The sequence below is a fragment of the Dicentrarchus labrax genome, unplaced genomic scaffold, assembly GCF_905237075.1.
Source record: "Dicentrarchus labrax unplaced genomic scaffold, dlabrax2021, whole genome shotgun sequence".
NCBI lineage: Eukaryota > Metazoa > Chordata > Actinopteri > Moronidae > Dicentrarchus > Dicentrarchus labrax.
In genome coordinates this window covers 1,285,001-1,304,502 of record NW_026136875.1, presented here as the reverse complement: position 1 = coordinate 1,304,502, position 19,502 = coordinate 1,285,001, and the positions used below count along the sequence as shown (strand labels likewise).

Genomic DNA, 19,502 nt, shown 5'->3' with positions numbered 1-19,502 from the left:
ACAAATTCTAAACTTCCTGCAGAGGTCTGAACTCTTATCAAAATCCCCAACAGCTTATTTTCCTCCAGTCACACTTTAAATCATTCAGGCTGCAGATGAAACTCTTTTATATCTTTACCAGCACACATCCTGAGTACGGCACATTGTGAATGTCATATTTCTTTCTGCCTTTTAATAAAACCTTATAAACCTCTGTGTTCCTCCAACTGGACCTCCTGGACCGATCAGTGTTCCTCCCAGCTGACTCTCCATCGCTACCTAGCCTAGACCTGTAGTCCTGAACCTTAAAGTTACCCACTGATGTTAAAGAGAAACCTGATAACTATAAATACAGAGCGATCCCAGAGCGGGATCCTGGCGCCGTTAATTCCTGGTTTCTCCTTCACTTAGGGCTCAACTTGATCTCAAATTGGTTGTTTTCCTTCAGACTGTTTTTGTCTTTTTCTTGAGATGTTTATCTACATTATAGCACATTTACAAGATCTGCTTCCTCGTCTGCAGATGAGAGAACAAGCTAACGAGGGAATAATGTTACATTTGAGTTGGGAAGTCGGAAATTTCAACTGGAACGCCCCCTGAAATCAGACTTCCAACAAGGAAAGATGGAAGAACGAGGATATCGTTACCTCTGATTTCCACCACCAATAAACGTCCATAAATCCACTTAGAGGTCAAACAGACTTTAATGGAGACAAACCAACCAGTCTCACACCAAAGTGTGTAACAGACCCGCCGATCATGAGTGTGTATCACCTCAGAAAATACTCCCAGTTTCCACTGTTAGGGCCAATCTAAAAATTAAGGTTGCGAGCAGCGATGAACGGCACTCCATATGCACCAGCGTATCACGCATACACCACACCGTGCACATTCCACGGACATCACACAGTGATTGCTGTATATGGCTTACTTCCTGTTGCCAGTAGGTGGCGCATGACATAATATTGTGCATGTGGATCAAGGCGGGACTCTTATCAGACATGTGAAGTTTGGTGCCAGTTGGACACAAAAGTACACTGAAGTTACGTCAACTTCCTGTTTCATGGCGGATTGTCAAAATCCGACTCCAAGACACACACACACCCTTTCAACGCACAGTCAATAAGAGCGAAGGTTTTGATCGTGACGGTGTTTAGATTGGACCGACCAAATTTGAAGTCGATCCGATGAATTCCCTAAAAGGAGTTAAAATACAACGCATGCAAATCGCCAAAAATAACCACTAAATTCAAAATGGCCGACTTCCCGTTGGGTTTGGGGATTGGGTCCATGGATCGAATGTTTTCCAGCATGTTGCAGCCCCCAAAAATGTGATCCTTTGGGCAGGAAAATAATAATTCCTTGCATTTCAACAGGGCTTCACATCGGTCGCTGCTCTGGTCCCGAATAATACGGTGCTCAGGTTGTAGCACGCCGCTAACTGGCTCCATGTATTATATATAGTATCAATCCGTTTCAGACTCTACCTCTTTCTCTCACACAGACTTTTCCAACAAACATCATCAGAACAAACTTGTGAGTGCAGCCAAAAAGAAATCCACTCCCCGCCATAAAAACAGCCCCGAGGAGTGTGTGTTCATCTCGTCAGTGTTAGCGAGCAGAAACCAAGAGGACAGTCTTTGTTCAGGGCCGAATCCCATCAGGCAGCTGAACAATAGAAACTGCTGTTTGCTGTCTGATGTCTGATGCTCCGAATATAAAAGGAAACATGTTGCTGCGGGTTTGGTTTCATGTAAACGGAATAAAAACCAAGAACAAGATGATGACCTTGTGACGGGATTAATGATCGTATATTTATTTGTTTAATGATGCATCTTCAGTGTCAGTAAGGTTGCAACTATTATTATTTTCATTATTAATTCATCTGCAGAGCATTTTCTGATTCATGTTTGAGCTATAAAATGTCCTTGTTGACATCTTCAAATGTCTTCATTTGTTCGACCAACAGACCAAAACCCCAAATATATCTGAGTGTTGTGTCTCATAAATATATATATTTTATATATAATAAAAGAAAACTGAATACATTTTTTAAGGTTTTGGTTCAACTGTCACTAGAATAGAGCAAAGACATACTACATACTACTTTATTTTTCAATTGTCCATATTCTTTTTTTAACAGTACAAAGGCAGAAAACTGAGAAAAATAACAAATTCAACATTTTAATTTCACTCTAATCTGGTGCTCTGTGTTGTTTTGAGCCACAGTCAGGAAGTCAGAGAGCACACGTTGTTGGTTTGAGTCTGAACTCGAGATTTTATGACAATAAATCAAATATAGAAAGGAAAGCAGATTGAAACAGTCAGGAAACTGTACGTGAGGTCTGTTTCATGTGAGTCAGGGTTGGGTCGTACATTAGGTCAGAGTGTGTGTTACTCACCGAGCTCTCAGAGCGCTGACTGTAGACTTATCAATCCTACAGAGAGAGAGAGAGAGAGAGAGAGAGAGAGAGAAAGACAGAGAGAGAGACAGACAGAGAGAGAGAAAGAGAGAGAGAGAGAAGAGAGAGAGAGAGAGACAGACAGACAGACAGAGAGACAGACAGAGACAGAGACACACAGAGAGAGAGAGAGACATGCTGTTAGTGCACTCAACACATGCTGATAACAGGAAGAACATTAAGACGTTACCGAGGCGAAGAGAAAGAGATTTACATCTGAATACTTTATTAACCTTAGTGACCGAGTGTGTGTGTGTGTGTGTGTGTGTGTGTGTGTGTGACAGAGGGAGGTGTGATCTCAGAGGTTCACAGTAATAAAAACCCTATTTGTTAAAGTGCTGCAGCAGTAAATCACACATTTACATCACACACACACACACTCTCACACACACACACACACACACACTCACACACTGACACAGTACTGTGGACTGAAGGATAAAAGCAGTTATAAAACATTACACCTCAACAGATAAAATATTAAATTCACTGATACAGATTATTGCAGCTTCACCAGCAAAGTTCTGTATTTTTACAGTTTCTTACTGTATTTTAGAAATACAGTGTTACTAGAAATAAAATGAATCTTGTATATTTACACAGAGTACTGGTCACAGTTTTATCAGTTAATTACTGTATGTTCACAGAATGCAAACTGTTTTACAGTGTATCCTGTATTTAAAGAATGTTACTGTTTACGGTAAATGGACCTGTACTTCCGACCACTCAAAGTGCTTTTACACTACAGCCACATTCACCCTTTCACACACACAACAGAAACTAACACATTCACACACCGATGCATCAGGAGCTAATCCGGGTTCAGTATCTTGCTCAAGGATACTTCGACATGTGGCGGGAGGAGCCGGAGATCGAACCAACAACCTTCCGATTAGTGGACGACCCGCTCTGCCTCTGAGCCACAGCCGCCACTTTATTACAATAGAAATATGTGACATTGCAACAGAAGCAAAACTAGACCTGAATAAACTTTAACGTCCTGTTTCTTTTTAAGAATACAGTAATGAACTGTAATTGTAAACTGCAGTAAGAAACTGTAAAAGGTAATTACAGATAATTACTGTACATTCTTATTACAGTGTATCTCAAACAGCATGTGGAGCTGCTGCCACAGAAACTAAACACAAACACTTTGAGAATAAAAGATCATGTTATTAATAATAATAATAATAATAATAATAATAATAATAAAAAGCTGCTCTGTTTGATTACAGGAGATAAATCTCATCGTCATCAGTTATTGATGAAGATCTCCTGCAGAAGTTAATAACGCTCCTATCTGATCTCAGGTCAGTTTAACTCCCTCAGTGTTTAGGGTTGGATGTTTAACGCCACCGTAACCATTAACACCAGTCTGACTCCACAACTTATACTGGAATACAGAGGGGGAGGAACAGGAGCAGCGGGAGAGGAGGGAGGAGAGAGGAGGAGAGAAGGTAGACGAGAGGAGAGAGAAGGTGTGATGGGAGAGCAGAGAATGACAAAAGATGGGAGGAGATGAGGGAGGGGGAGAGGAGAGGAAATAAAAGGAGGTGAGAGGAGACAAGAAGGGAGGAGAGGAGATGAGGGAAGTTAAGGGGGAGGAGTGATGTATAAATGGGAAGAGAGAGAGAGAGAGAGAGAGAGAGAGAGATCGACCTTAACGTTAAAAGCTTGTATGTATGATGACTCTGTGAAAACTCAAATCCCTCAGGTTATAAAAACACACACACACACACACACACACACACACACACACACACACACACACACACACAATATAGATATTCTCAACAGCTTAAAGAAAGCACAACATCTTGATTCTGTCCTCAACCTGAACACGTTAACAGACATCAGCATACAACAACAATATACAATAATAACAGACATCAACATGCAACATCAATTCAGTTTTATTTGTATAGCGCCAATTCATAACAGAAGTTATCTCAGGACACTTTTCAAATAGAGCAGGTCTAGACCGAACTCTTTATAACATTAATTACAGAGACCCAACAGTACCACCATGAGCAAGACCTTGGAGACAGTGGCAAGGAAACACTGCCTGTTACAGTTTTTCTTGATTGCTTTGACCTGCTTAAAGAAACTGGGATCCACTCGGTTTTCTTCATCACTGTCTCAGCAGAGCACAAGACACCTCTTGCAAATGTGTTAACCCTTTCTCATTGTATTGACACATTTTCACCACACTTTTGCAGAACAGTTAACATGGATGTCATTCAAGCAGTCCAAACTCCATTGTTTTAGCTATGGTAACCAAACAGAAAGCATTTGTTCCAACTATTAGAAACTACCTACATCAGTATGAAATCACTGAAGCACCTGTTTGACACTCCTTCACACAAATCTTCAATTAGCAATCAGGCATACAAGAAGATTTTTCCCTTAGTGCATTGCAAGAGAGGATATTGAATGTGATGTGGATGAGGCCATGTGGCCCCATCATCAAGACAGAAGAGACTGAGTGTCAATAGTGGCTATTTCTTATACTCTACAGTAATAGATTTTTATACTTGACTGTAATAGATTTATTTTTATTTTCTTAATTTCTTATACTCTAATAGATTTTATTTTGGTTTACATGTATTTTGTGTAATATTTACAGTATTTCAGTTTTCAGCCACAGTTTGAAAAAAAGAGTCAATGGAATCAATACAATTTGCATCAAAGCATTTCTGATTCTGGATCCAATTCTTTGCAAGAAGGCAAATTTAACAACAAATGGCACTGGCATGAAAGCTACGTACAGTAATAGGCTACAATGATGAGCAATGGTGCACTGAGTCGCACTGAGTGCTGTATTTTGTATTTTGTTGTCCACTGTGTAATGGTTGATTGGAAGAGCTCATACACTTGTTTGCAAGTTGTGTTGTTTGAAGGCCAAATTTTCTTTTGTTGCATATTTTCAATGTTTTGGCGCAGTTAGAGCCTTTTCCAAACAGAATGTGTCATTTTGACCATGAGTGCCACTGTTTCGGCCTGTGTGTTCACTGTTTGGAAAATGTCAAGTCTGAGGTGACTGCTGCATCAAAGCAATCAAGAAAAACTGTAAGAGGCAGAAACCTCGGACAGTCCCTTCAGCTGGGTGGTCGTCTGCCTCGACCAACATTAACATCTACACACAATATTCACATACATGACACATGACATGTTGTGTTGCAGCTTAGTAAAAACAAGCGTAAACTCCTGTGAATGATGGGTCTCTATCAGTACTTTCCATTTGAAGTTATCTTTGTATCGTTTCCTGCTGCGTATGGATCATTACAGCCTGATGGTGGCGCTAATGCAGAGACATCCAGTCTGTATCTGCACTATCCACATTATTAACAGTTATTACAGTGTGTGTGTGTGTGTGTGTGTGTGTGTGTGTGTGTGTGTGTGGAGTGCTGATGAAACAGTTTCTCTCTGATTGAATTCAACAACAGATCGAGGAATTAAATTCAGGTCTGAAGGAGGGATGAGTGAAGGAAGAGAGGAAGAGTGGAGGGTTTAATATAAACTCCTCCTGCAGCTGCCCTGAAGCTGCTCCTGCATTATTGAATACAGAGACTCTATTACTCCATGTAAACACTGGGAGGGAGGGAGGATGGAGGACGGACGGAGGAAGGATGGAGGAGGGAGGAAGGGAGGAGGGAGGATGGAGGAGGGAGGAGGGAGGATGGAGGGACGGACGGAGGAAGGGATGGAGGGAGGAGGGAGGAAGGAAGGATGGAGGAAGGGAGGATGGAGGAGGGAGGGAGGGAGGATGGAGGACGGACGGAGGAAGGATGGAGGAGGGAGGGAGGGATGGAGGAAGCAGGGAGGACGGAGGATGGAGGGAGGAAGGATGGAGGGAGGGAGGGAGGGAGGACGGAGGATGGAGGGAGGATTGAGGGAGGAGGGAGGGAGGGAGGATGGAGGAAGGATGGAGGGAGGAAGGAGGGAGGAAGGGAGGAGGGAGGATGGAGGAAGGAAGGGGGAAGACGGAGGATGGAGGGAGGAAGGGAGGATGGAGGGAGGATGGAGGACGGAAGGATGGAGGGAGGAAGGGAGGATGGAGGGAGGGAGGATGGAGGAAGGAAGGGGGAAGACGGAGGAAGGAGGGAGGGAGGATGGAGGAGGGAGGAGGAGGAAGGGGGAAGACGGGGATGGACGGAGGAAGGAGCGAGGAAGGAGGGAGGGAGGATGGAGGAAGGATGGAGGGAGGATGGAGGGAGGAAGGAGGGAGGGAGGGAGGATGGAGGAAGGATGGAGGGAGGAAGGGAGGAGGGAGGGAGGAAGGAGGGAGGCAGGGAGGATGGAGGATGGATGAAAACTGTGATACCTGATTTTATTATAAACGGAGGAGAAAACTAAAGAAAGGATAGAGACTGAATATGGAGATAGAAGGAAAGAAGGAGGTATAGAAGAGGAGTGAAACAGGTTAGAAAAAGAAAACAGATTGATTGAAAAGGGTTGTGTAAGTTTCCACACACACACACACACACAAACACACACACACACACTCTCACACACACACACACACACAAACACACAGCAACCCCCCCCCCCCCCACCCCCCCCACCACACACACACACACACACACACACACACACACACACACACACACACACACACACACACACACACACACACTTTGTCAACGTCCCGTCAGCAGAGTCACTTTCTACAGCTGCCATTTTGAACAGTCATACAGAGGAATCCACCACAGAAGAAGAAGGGTGTATGTTTTGGGGTACTGTGATGCATTTAAAGACTCATTTCAGACCCAGTGGTGCTGTGTTCACTGACACTGGGAAAACAACCTATAAATATTATCAGAGCTCAACTTCAGGTCGCACACACGGTTGTATTATCTGTAGTGCTGTTGCTATGGTAACCTGTAGTTTAACATACAAGAAGAACCGAGGTCCTGAACACAACATTCAACCTGAATACTACTCACAGTAACACACAGCTGCAGCCAATCAACAGGCCGGAGGGTTATAAAACTCTGAAATAACTAAATAATAATAAGCAGTTATTGAGAATGTATAAAGTTATTGATTAACGACCAAATGTTATTATTTCAGCGTCAGTGGAGTGGAAACAGAAACACAGCGGAGAGGACACGTACCTCACGCTGACGGAGAATTAACTCAACAACCTTCTGTTGCATGAACCAAAGTTCCCAACCAAACCTCATTTAAAAAAAGTTAAGTTTTAACTTAATCTTCAGGTTTTGTTTCATCTGGAACGACAGCAGGTCAGGAAACACTGTGACGTCACCGTGACGTCACCGTGATGTCACATCGGTGCAGCTCAGACAGGAAATGAACTCAAAGATTCAGACGACAGTAGAGGATGAAAACACTTGAACTGATGATTATTTTTGACTTTCTGATGTGTGAACACTGACAGCAGTTTTCAACCAAACCCTGTTCAGAAAAAGTCAAATTTTAACTTCAACCATGTTAATTTTCAATTACTTCTCTCGTCTTGAGTCACTGCAGGTTAGAAATGTTTGTGTTTCCCATCGGTCGACCGGAGACAACAGAGTGGAAACATGTCTCACACAGAATGAACTCTGAGCTACGCTAACAGCTGCAACAGAGCAGCAAAAGTTCCCAACCAAACCCCATTCAAAAAAAGTCACATTTTAACTTCTTCAGCTTTTGTCCCCGTTGAACCACAGCCGCTCAGAAAACAATAAAATACATTTTTAAAAAAGCCGACTGACTCATTTTAGGATTTTTGGGGGAGCTGTCACTGTGATGTCACTGTGATGTCACTTCAGTGCAGCTCAGACTAGAAATGAACTCAAAGACCCTGAAAGTGTGAGTAAGAGAAAGTGATGCGATCATTCAGCCGTTTATTAAAGGATGAAACACACACACACACACACACACACACACACACACACTGTCCTACCATCCGAAGCCGCCGAACGACACGCTCCTCTTCCTCCTCAGCATGGTCTCTCGCTCGCCCTCTCCTCCTCTTTGTCTTCCCTTTCTTCTTATTGTGTCTGGATTTTCCTCTCTCTCTGTATCTCTACCTCCCTCTCTCGTCTCTCTCCTCCCTCTCTCCCTCTCTCTCTCTCTCCACTGTCGTTCTATCTCCCCATCTCTCCACCTATAAATACTCTCGTCCCTGTCAGACGCCCTCCTCTACACGCTCTCGCCGCCTCTCTCTATATCCTCCCTCCTCCTGCCGTTAATGTTTCTCTCTCTCTCTGATTCACAGCACACACACAGCCATGAGAGACATAAAGAGAGAATAGAAATGGAGGTATACTGCCTCTCTCTCTCTCTCTCTCTCTCTCTCCACCCTGACGAAGCAGAAAAGGCAGCAGAGACAGTCAGACTGAAAACTTATCATACATAATGAATGGAGGTAAATGGACAGATTTGTTGTTACGTAAAGGTGGAGAGGCACATTACGTTAAATATCACTTTATTCTGTTCAGAAAGGAGAAAGATGTAAAAGTGAACCAGAAAATGAACCAAAATCTCTGTTTCCAGCGTCTCCAGTGAGAATATTTGCTGTTTTTGTATTAAAGCTGCAGAACTATTGTCAGAAATTAGATATAATATCAATAAGTGTATAATCAGTGTGTGTGTAAGCAGCTGTGCAATGCATGCTGGTAGCACCGCGTTGGAGCTCCAGGCTACTTTACGCAAACACGGCGTCTCTTTTATACCATGGTCTGTGAATACTGGACTCTGATTGGCTGCTGGATGTCCATTCATTCCTCATGTGGCGTAACGTTAGCTCTCTGGCTCGTAGCGTAACGTTAGTTCTCTGAGTGGAGGGAACTACAAATATCTCCTGTTGCCAGCTCGTCTCCAAGGTTCATCCTATTAACTGGAGCAGTGAACATTGTAATAGAACATTTTGGGACGGTAATGTATGTTCCAGGTATTAGTCAGGCCCTCAGGTGTTAGCAGGGAGATGGAGTTATAACTTGTATAAAACTGATTGTAAAACCCATGAAAATATAAAATAATGATCTATTTTCTGTTCTTTGGTCAGTGGCTGTGGTAAAAGGACGGTGGCCTTCGAGGTGTTCAGAGGAGCCTTTGAGATCTTTCTTTAAACTTTAAACTTTAAACTGTGCTCAGATACTGAACTCTGTAAGAAGGCTGTGACGGGACAGAAAAAAGAAAAGATCAATTCACTGCTACAGCGACTGGAGCCCAAAGATCAGTGAATATAATGAGGACACAACCAATGAGTGTTTGTCTAACGGTGTGTGTGTGTGTGTGTGTTTGTGTGTAATTGGAGTTTTCAGCTTTAATGCTGTGTGAAAATCCTCCGGCAGCTGAATACATTTACATCCAATTACCACTGAAGGGAAACAGAAAACAGGATTTACAGAGTTACTCAGAGGAGGGTGGCGTGGTCCGCCTTCCTTCAATAAACAAACATTAGCAAGTCTATCAGCGGAAACTCCTGCTAGCGCCCCCTACAGGCTGCAGAGTCCATTACAGCGGGTTATACACGGACCATATGTGTCAGCCGTATGATACCGCACCTCTGCCAGGAGAGACAGACAGCCAGAGAGAGAGACCTCATGCTGCTGGAGAACAGGGACATTGTGTTCTGGTGTTAAAGGCCAGACGGAGCAGGTGGCTGTAACACAAACAAATCAACAGACGCCTGCGAGGTGAAAGACAGACTGCTAGCTCTGGGAGGCGCCCGGCTACAAGCTAACATGCTGATGTTCAGCAGGTATGATGTTTAAAATCAATACAAACAGTGGTTTACCAACCTGAGGGTCAGGGCCCCTACTAGGGGCCGCCAAAGCTTCACAGGGGGGTCGCAAGGTCTTCTTGGTTTTTAAGGCGTGCTAGAAAACGTAAAGAATATCCACCGATATCTTAGCATTTCATTTATTTCTGTGAAAACTAAATTAAACTGTTAACGTTTAGATTACACTTTCAAATCAATCAAATTAGTTTAACTAAAACTATAGCTGAAACTCATTAAACTTTTGAGTAAAACTAACTTAATTTTGCAAGTAACAAAACATGCCAAGCTTCAGTCATTTGACTTTACCTGACACAAAACAATAAAAAGAAAATAATGTATAAAGAATGTTTTTAACTTATAAAACTGAGTTTGTGTAACGTGTTTGATGTAAACCATTTCAACGTCTGTCATTACAGTTTATTATTTAATATCTAAACTCTGACAAACACAAGCTGTATTAGAACAATGGCATCACTTATCAGGCAGAGGAAAATACAGTCAGTAAAGAAGATTATTAAGTCTGTATGATTGTTAGAAATTAAATAAAAACAAAATAGAGACAGACAGAAAATATTCACAGGAAACAATCTGCTGCAACTTCATCCAAATCTCTGGTTCCCCACAACCTCCCTGCAGAGTTCACTGTTTGGGTTCATTGTGCAGTTGGTCAGCTCTGTGTTTGTTGAATATATTCGGTTTACTCGGGGACAGATAACGGGTCCCTTAACCCCTTCAGACCCTGTGTCCATTACAATGGACGTCACTTGACAGGGGCTTCTTTTTTACTTTTTGCAACATTTAACAGACAAAAAATAGGTATGATGTTTTCATATGATGTTGGTGTTTTAAGAATTGTTTGGACCCGATGTCCATTGAAATGGACAAAAAAAAATAACAATTAAAGGGTTTTGATTAAAAACATTTTTTTTATTGATTCTCATTTCTGGTTGCATTAAGGATGGGAAAAAGTCATTATTATATTTTTCACAACCTTGGAACATAAGGCGGGTCTGAAGGGGCTACGGAAAAAGACGGAGCAGCAGTTGGGGCAGCGGACCCACAACCCAGAGCTCGATGGATCCTCTGCTCTCTTCAGTTCCACAAATACATTTAATATCTCTGTGTTCTGCAGTGTCAGGACACATTCACCACCCAAACGTGGCTCGCAGGACATTTTAAATGGCTCACGGATCAATGAGGAGAATTTCCTGATAAATGCAGCTATTTTTCCTCATTTATGAAATATTTAAAATGTGTTCATTGTTTTACTGATGAGACTGTAAAGTATTATAAAGTATTTAACATGTGTTTTCAGTTCATAAAACAAAGTTGTGGTTTATTAAATATGTGTGGCTGCTTTAACTGTTAATGAAAATATGGCATGATGCAGAAACGGCAGTAAAAACAAAAACTGCTAACCGCTAACTGGGCTCTGGCTGCAGATCCACTGTTCTGGTTACAGAATAAAGAAACGTTGGCTCAGGTTTTGTGCATATGGAGGTGTGTTCTTTATATTTATTACATTACATATTATTATAAGCAAGTCAAAGCGGCTCAATATATATATATATATATATATATTTGTAATATAATTTTAAATATATATATATTTGTAATATAATTATAAATATATATATATTTGTAATATAATTATAAATATATATATATTTGTAATATAATTATTTTGTGCTATCTTATTGTACTTCCACTTCTGTACGCTATATTCCTCTGTGCTGCTGTGTCTAACTTCTCCTACAGGGGATCAATGTAAAATAAAGGAACATCTGATCTGATGTCACACTGAATCTATCCCCTGTATTCCTGCTCATACACAGCCTTTTTCGGGACTGTTGGTCAGGAGAAACACAACATTTTAAAATACAAGTTAGGCTGCTGTGATCCGTACCGGCCTATTTACAGGACCAGGAAGAGTAATTACATTAATGGCGTCCGTCATGATGCACGCTGGGCCAGTAAGACTCACATTGTGACAGAAGCCAGTCCTTCCAGAAAAGAGTTTTTTTGTGATTGTTGCGGGCAAAAATCTGTGATTATGTGGCATGTTTTCTTAAAAAATGTGATGTAATATGCGGGATATTTATGCAATTTTATGTGATGAAATTGCGGAGATTATGAAATCATGCAAGCCCCGCATTTATGCGGCGAACGTGTGGCGTATTTTAAAAAATGCAAATGTGGTTGCGACAGCACAAAGCGCTCAGCAACACTGAATACAATAAACTCTGATGACAAGCTAATGTCAAAATTTGAAGAATACCAATAAATGTGTCGGAGCAGCAGCGGGGACAAAATTCAAAATGGTGGGAAATGGAGATGATGCAAGATTTTTAACTTCTGGTTCAAACGTTACATGCCAAAACATAAAGTCTGTTGTCAGAGCGCCACCATATGTCCAAATTTAACTCTGCACTCTCCTGGGTCCTCAGCAACACACACACACCAAGTTTAAGTCGATCACATGAACGGATCCTGAGACACACACACACACACACACACACACACACACACACACACACACACACACACAGTTACATACGCCACTGTTAACAATCACCAGGTTTTCACAATAAATCCTGATAATAAATACTGTAGTGATGTTAGCTGACGTTATATTACAATATATTGTACCTTTTACAGTAATATTAAGACTGATGATTGTCACCTTTATTACTGTAAAATAATTACTTGATTATCGTGTAATTTACATTAAAAGTACAATAATGTGTTCTACAGAGTGGAGATAGATTATTGCTCTGGTTGGTGAAAACTGTAGTTTTAGTTTCTAGTATTCCTCTACTTGACTTCAACTGGTGAGAAAATTAACTAACTTCCTAAAACGTTTAAACTAAAATAAGACGTTAATTGTCCTGAGGTGTTTTTAAAACCATGGATTCTATACATCTCACATCTCATATATCCAATACATGTATATGCATATGCATGCAATATTTAAAAGTTCTGAACATTTAGGAGGATCTATTGACTGAACACATTTTTCACATATTCACTCATAAATAATAAAAAAAGGTAAACTTCACATTCAGAAACAAACACACTCATAACCAATTAACTAAAAACTACTTTTACGGCATTTCAAGAGTTTCTTTCCTTTCTGTGATGGTCTGTCCAGATGAAGGACAGCACCACTTTCCTTTCATCTCTGTGTGGCCGGTGACTTTGTTTTTGGACTGAACACGTCTTTTACACTGATAACGGCAGTCCTCTTTGCAATGCCGCTTTTCTGGAGGCTCACCTCTTGCCACACGCTCCTGGTCTTCAGGTGCGGCTTTTTCCTTTCTCCATTTTCTGTGGCGATCCACGGAGATGGGGCCGGTGCCGGAGGATGAGGTTTTTGTGGCGGGGGATGAAAAATATATTGAAAAATTCATTACGGGTTTTCTGCTATTCTTACGGAGTTGTTGTCCTGATGTGAAAGCCCGTTGCTTGCTGTTTTGTTTATTCATGCTGTCAAAGGGGGCATTACTGTTGTTGTCACGTGACTGTTAGGACTTGGTAGGTAAATTGGTTAGGAATTGGTCAGTATTTGTTAGGAATTATTAGGATTGAATTAGTATTTGTTAGGAATTGTTAGGATTTGAGTTAGTATTTGTTAGGAATTGTTAGGATTTGAGTTAGTATTTGTTAGGAATTGGTCAGTATTTGTTAGGAATTGTTAGGATTTGAGTTAGTATTTGTTAGGAATTGGTCAGTATTTGTTAGGAATTTGAGTTAGCAGCCCTGAGACAGGTGGACAGTGTCTTCAGGAGTCAGTGGAGACCAAAACCAGAGCTAGAAGACAAGTAAATATATGAGCAATCATCAAATAACTATCATAATTTTATTAATTATTAATTATTTTTAATTAAGGGTGATGAGAATGAATACAGGACTGTGGTGGGCATCTACAGCTCAATGTGACAAAGACTAAGGAGCTCATAGTGGATCTGAGGAGGGTGAAATCACCTGGGACCCTGTTTCCATCCCTGTGGACACTGTAGAGGAGTATAAGTACCTGGGGGTGTACTTTAATAATAAGCTGGACTGGACTAGAAACACAGAGGCGGTCTACAAGAAAGGCCACAGCCGACTCTTTTCCTAAGGAGGCTGAGGTCCTTTAACATCTGCCGGAGGATGCTGAGGATGTTCTATGAGTCTGTTGTGGCCAGTACGATCTTCTTCGCTGTCACATGCTGGGGCAGTGGGCTGAGGGTCGCAGACAACAACAGACTAAATAAACTGATCAGGAGGGCCGGTGATGTCGTAGGGAGGAGCTGGACACCCTGAAGACCGTGGCAGAGAGGAGAATGCTGTCCAGGCTTCAGTCCATCTTGGACAATGTCTCACACTCTCTCTACGACACACTGGCCCAGCAGAGGAGCACCTTCAGCAGAAGACTCCTCTCACCCAGATGCACCACAGAGCACCACAGGAAATCATTCCTGTCTGTGGTCATTAATCTTTACAATGCCTCCCTCAGAGAGTCAGACACCCCCCTCTCTGTCATCTGACTCAAACACGGACAACCACTTCTGCACTTTCTTCTTTCTTGCACATTTTCAAAACTGTACATTTTACACTTTACCTTGTGTATATAGATATCTTTATATATATACTGTATACTGTACATTTTACACTTTACCTTGTGTGTGTATATATGTTCTTAATAATATTATATGTTGTATGTAAATATGTTGCATGTAGAGCTGGAGTTGTAACGAAAGTAATTTCCCCCTGGGATTATTAAAGTATTTCTGATTCTGAATTATTAATGCATCAGATTTCTAGTATTCCTCTACTTGGTTTCAGGTGATGAGACTAACAAGCATATTTCCCAAAACGGTTAACTTTTTTTTACTAAAATAAAACTGTAATTGAGAAAAGGTGTGACCGTGTCGCTGCGAGCAGGGTTCGAACCTGCGCGGGGAGACCCCATTGGATTTCAAGTCCAACGCCTTAACCACTCGGCCATCGCAGCTTACGTCACCAAATGATATCACCATTCTATTTGTTCTATTGTTCTCCCGCCGACGGCTCACTGTTACCGGCTTCAAAGTGTTTGTTCATTACTGAAATTAGGCTTAAAGTCTCAGCCGCCGTTCAGAAGTCTTTCCGTCGATGTCAGGTGGTTGTGAAGGAACATAAACAGCACAGAGTGACAGTGAATCACACTAAACTCACTACATGTGAAATCCAAGATGGCGCATTGTTTCTCAGCGTCGTCCTGCTGCTGTTATACAGCTCAATGCTGCCGCCGGTGGCCAGGAGCTGAATTACAAAAACACTGTAGTAATATATTTGCATTACACCCACAGGAGACACTACTACTACTGCCACATAACAGCTCTACAACAACATCACAGATTAGGACTAAAAACACCAAGAACCAACAATTAAACAATGTGCTGCTACTTTTCCTCAGTGCTGAGAACATACTGGATATAATGTTGATAGATAGATAGATTGCAGTGTAGCAGCAGCATTACACACAGTAACAGTAAGTAAAGAGAACAACCTAGACATATAAAAAAAAGCAATAAAAAATGCAATATAAAAATGTATAGAATGTATAAATAAGTGGTATAAGAAATAAAAGTAAGTATGCAGAAGTTTGCAGACGACTGCAATTGTTGGCTGTGTCAGTGGGCGGAAGGAGGAGGAGTACAGGGGCGTTGTGGACTCCTTCGTCGAGTGGTGTGCAACTAATCATCTGCATCTCAACTCGACCAAGACTAAGGAGCTGGTGGTGGATTTCCGCCGGAGGAAATCTGCCCCCACACCCATCTCCATCAACGGTGTGACTGTGGATGTTGTCCAGGATTACAAATACCTGGGAGTACACCTGGATAACAAACTGGAAGAAGGGCCAGAGTCGACTCTATTTCCTGAGGAGGCTCCGGCCATTCAACGTATGTAACATCATGCTGAGGATGTTCTACCAGTCGGTGGTAGCCAGTGCCATCTTCTTTGCTGTTGTGTGCTGGGGCAGCAGGCTGAGGGCAGCAGGCTGAGGGCAGCAGGCTGAGGGCAGCAGACTGAGGGCAGCAGACGCCAAGAAGATCAGCAGGATCACCAGGAAGGCTGGCTCCATCCTGGGGGTCCAACTGGACTCTTTGGTGGTGGAGTCTGAGAGGAGGATGCTGTGTAAACTGCACAGTATCCTGGACAACAACGCTCACCCTCTCCACCAGGTGCTAACCTCGACCCCCCCCCCGATGTAACACTGAATGCCAGAGGAAGTCTTTTCTTCCTGTGGCAATCAGACTGTGTCCTGAGCAAATGTCAATTTAACATTCTTTGCCCAATTTAATTGATCACTTTTACCACTGTTACGACTTTATCACTCCTTATCACTTATTTAGTTTGTACTTATTTTATTTCAATTGAGATAGATAGATAGATAGATAGATAGATAGATAGATAGATAGATAGACTTTATTAATCCCTGAACACTGTTAGCCCGGATTTCCTATCTAATCAAACAATCAAGTACAATGTAATCAATACATTTAAGTTTGATTGCATTACTATCAAATGTAAGTATATTCTACTAATTAGAAGTAGAATATACACTCCTGAGTTGGGAAGTAATTTTTCCGACTTTGTGGGAAATAATGTGGGAACAACATGGATGCTACAAAACAGATGTGTTGTATTTTAATATTTTTCAGAGTGTTACAAAGACATTGATAGCATACCAGTGGAGATTCACGTTATCAAACGTGCTGAGACGGTTTAAAGCTTTATTTTGTCCCAGACTTGTTGCTGCATGAGTAACCTACATTCCCTGAAACCACAAAAATACTGACTTATTATCAGGGTTTGTGCTATAGTCACTCTACATGGACAGCAATTAACGTTAATATTCTATTGCACGTTATATCTAAGCAAAATGTATAGGTTATATTAACTTGAAGTTCGAATAAATTTTTCCGATTATTCTGGCAGCACTTGAATGCAGCATTTCCGTTACGTCTCCCGTTCACCTGTTGGTCCCGGTTAGCCTATCGACAGGACGACTGAATCTGGTGAGTGAGCGACCACATTGTGTTTTAATATTTGATTTTAGAGTTGCCACTGTGTGTTAGTTGGCTGTTTGAGGTTGAAAAATGTTTTAATCAGCTAAGATTATACGCTAACGTTCGTCACATTTTAGCTCCAGAGTAGAGAAAACAACATTGTAACCAGTTAAAGACATTTTCTCTCCATAGTCCATAGATTTATCTGCAGTGGCTGTTTGTGAGCAGTAAAAACGTTGTTTTAACCAGTAATATGGATATTTCCACTTGCTAGAGACTTGTTAGCTCGGAAGCTAATGGAAATTGCAGTTTACAGCAGTTAAATATAAAATATAAATATTTTCAACTGATATTTTTTGTTTTTTTGTTTTTCTCTTTCCACCTACTGTGCTGTAGAGTGAGCTGAAGTTTCCTGATTCTCCTCATGGATGCAGTCTGATTAATCTGCATTATTTTATAATTAATTTAACATGTTACTTTGACAGCCCTAAAAGTAATTAAAAACTGTGGGGAAGTCAATGAATGTATTTAATAATTATATGTGATTTAGTTATGTCCACTATCCTGCAGACCACGCAGCCAACAGACATAAGGTGCCTTTGTCTTCGGGGACTGCAGGTCATCTTCAGGGATGATCCCTCTGAATTCTTCTAAACCTTCTCTGTAAGTAACTACATTTGTTGTAAATGATGCAGGTGCGTTGTTTCTTTTAGTGATTAAAGGTCCAGTGTGTAATATTTATGGTGATCTATTAACAGAAATGTAAAATAATACATATAACTATGTTGTTAGTGCTATATAGTCACCCTATGAAACGAGTCGTTACGTTTTTATTACTTCAGATTTCGCATTTATGTGTACATATACCTCGGGTCCCCCTACACGGAGGCTGACATCTTCCGCTGCACAGTAGCGATTCGCCGCTACTTTGCCAAGCGAAGAAGAAGGCGGATGTGACGTAGGAGGCGGAGGAAGCCGTGTTTACTCATTTCTAATGGCTAACTTTGTTGTGTTTTGTTAGTTTGAGAAGTTATATTTATTCTCCTGTTTCTTTCTGTCAGGACGCAATTGACAAGGACTTGTACAGTCAGATGCGAGTGGGAATCTTCTGCATTGATGAAAATCCTCAGCTCAACCCATCCAGAGTAGGCATCGTGTTGGAGGGGGTTGTGGTCATGGAGGAGCTGGCCAACCTACCACAGGCCTTCTGTGATCTTTTTGGACTGATCTATGCCTTGCACTTAGATTACCCTAAATGCATGAAAAACACCTTCCAGTTCATTCAGCAGGTGATGCTCAACCTGGGCAGAGGTGAGCTTGCACCAAAAATCCAAACACTGAAAAATCAACTCTCTGTCTAAAACAGTGTTCTGAAATATACCACTGTTCCAAATACCAGTGTTTGGTGCTGTTGCATGTCTAAAATGCCATGTCTACTGTTTTGCACTGTTTGTGATATGTTTTTAAGTATTTCCACTGTCTTTGTGTCTTTCTGATGATGATCAGATGATGGTGTTTGTACTGATCTTGTAGTTTGGTTCCATCCGTATTGCTAGGCATGTTTTATGGTTTTATTGTGGTTTTATTATTAGCAGGACTTAGGGTCCTTGTAGTCCTCCAGCAATCCTGTCATAGTGGGAGCATGGAAGACACTGGCATTGTGCACATCAAAGCTAAAGTTGTGGTTCCACTTTCCAATTCGTGCATGTAGAGAGCAGCAGAAGTTAACAGAGAGGAGGCAGTCTTCTTTCCCTTCTATTAGTTATATACCGCCAGGGTCAACCAAGAACAAATAATATGGTTTAAAAATGTTTCCTGTGCCCCAAGTTAAAATAAAACATGAAAAGAATGTACTTTTGTGTTTTGCTTTTTATTTTCTTAATTTAGAATTTCTGGTTTAAAACAGTTTGATGAAATGTAATTTTGTTTTTTACAATTAAGATACTAGGTCGAGTAATTGGGTAAATTAACATTACAAGTGATTTCAAGTGAAATCAACTTGGAGATAAGTGCGTTGAGCTTTAAATTTTAAGTGGAATAAATGAGCAAATACATTTATATTACAAATGATTTTAAGTTAAATCAACTTGGAGGTTAGTGCATGGAACCTAAAATTTTCATGAAACATTACTTAATTTTTTTAAGGCAACCGGTTTCCTCAAATTTTTTAAGTAAACTCAATTTATCCGGGTTTACAGTGAATTGGGTCGTTATAGCCCACCTTTGTATTGAAACTGTTGCACAGTAATTTCCCTCAGGATAAATAAAGCTTCTTGAATCTTGAATCTT

General features: G+C 41.2%; 1 long non-coding RNA gene, 1 other non-coding gene and 1 pseudogene across 2 annotated transcripts; 1 reads left to right on the top strand and 2 right to left on the bottom strand.

Annotated features, from left to right (window-relative positions):
* Positions 1–8,599, bottom strand: part of LOC127360352 (rap1 GTPase-activating protein 2-like) — a 40,741-nt pseudogene extending 32,142 nt beyond the window's left edge.
* A 6,491-nt stretch (positions 8,600–15,090) lies between these two features.
* On the bottom strand, positions 15,091–15,172 carry trnas-uga (transfer RNA serine (anticodon UGA)). Its single transcript has one exon. It is a non-coding gene; the product is annotated as a tRNA-Ser (tRNA).
* Positions 15,173–16,071: 899 nt separating this feature from the next.
* On the top strand, positions 16,072–19,066 carry LOC127360371 (uncharacterized). The gene is made up of 4 exons (XR_007883617.1): positions 16,072–16,385; positions 17,143–17,222; positions 17,784–17,876; positions 18,275–19,066. It is a non-coding gene; the product is annotated as an uncharacterized LOC127360371 (long non-coding RNA).
* The last annotated feature ends 436 nt before the right edge of the window (positions 19,067–19,502 follow it).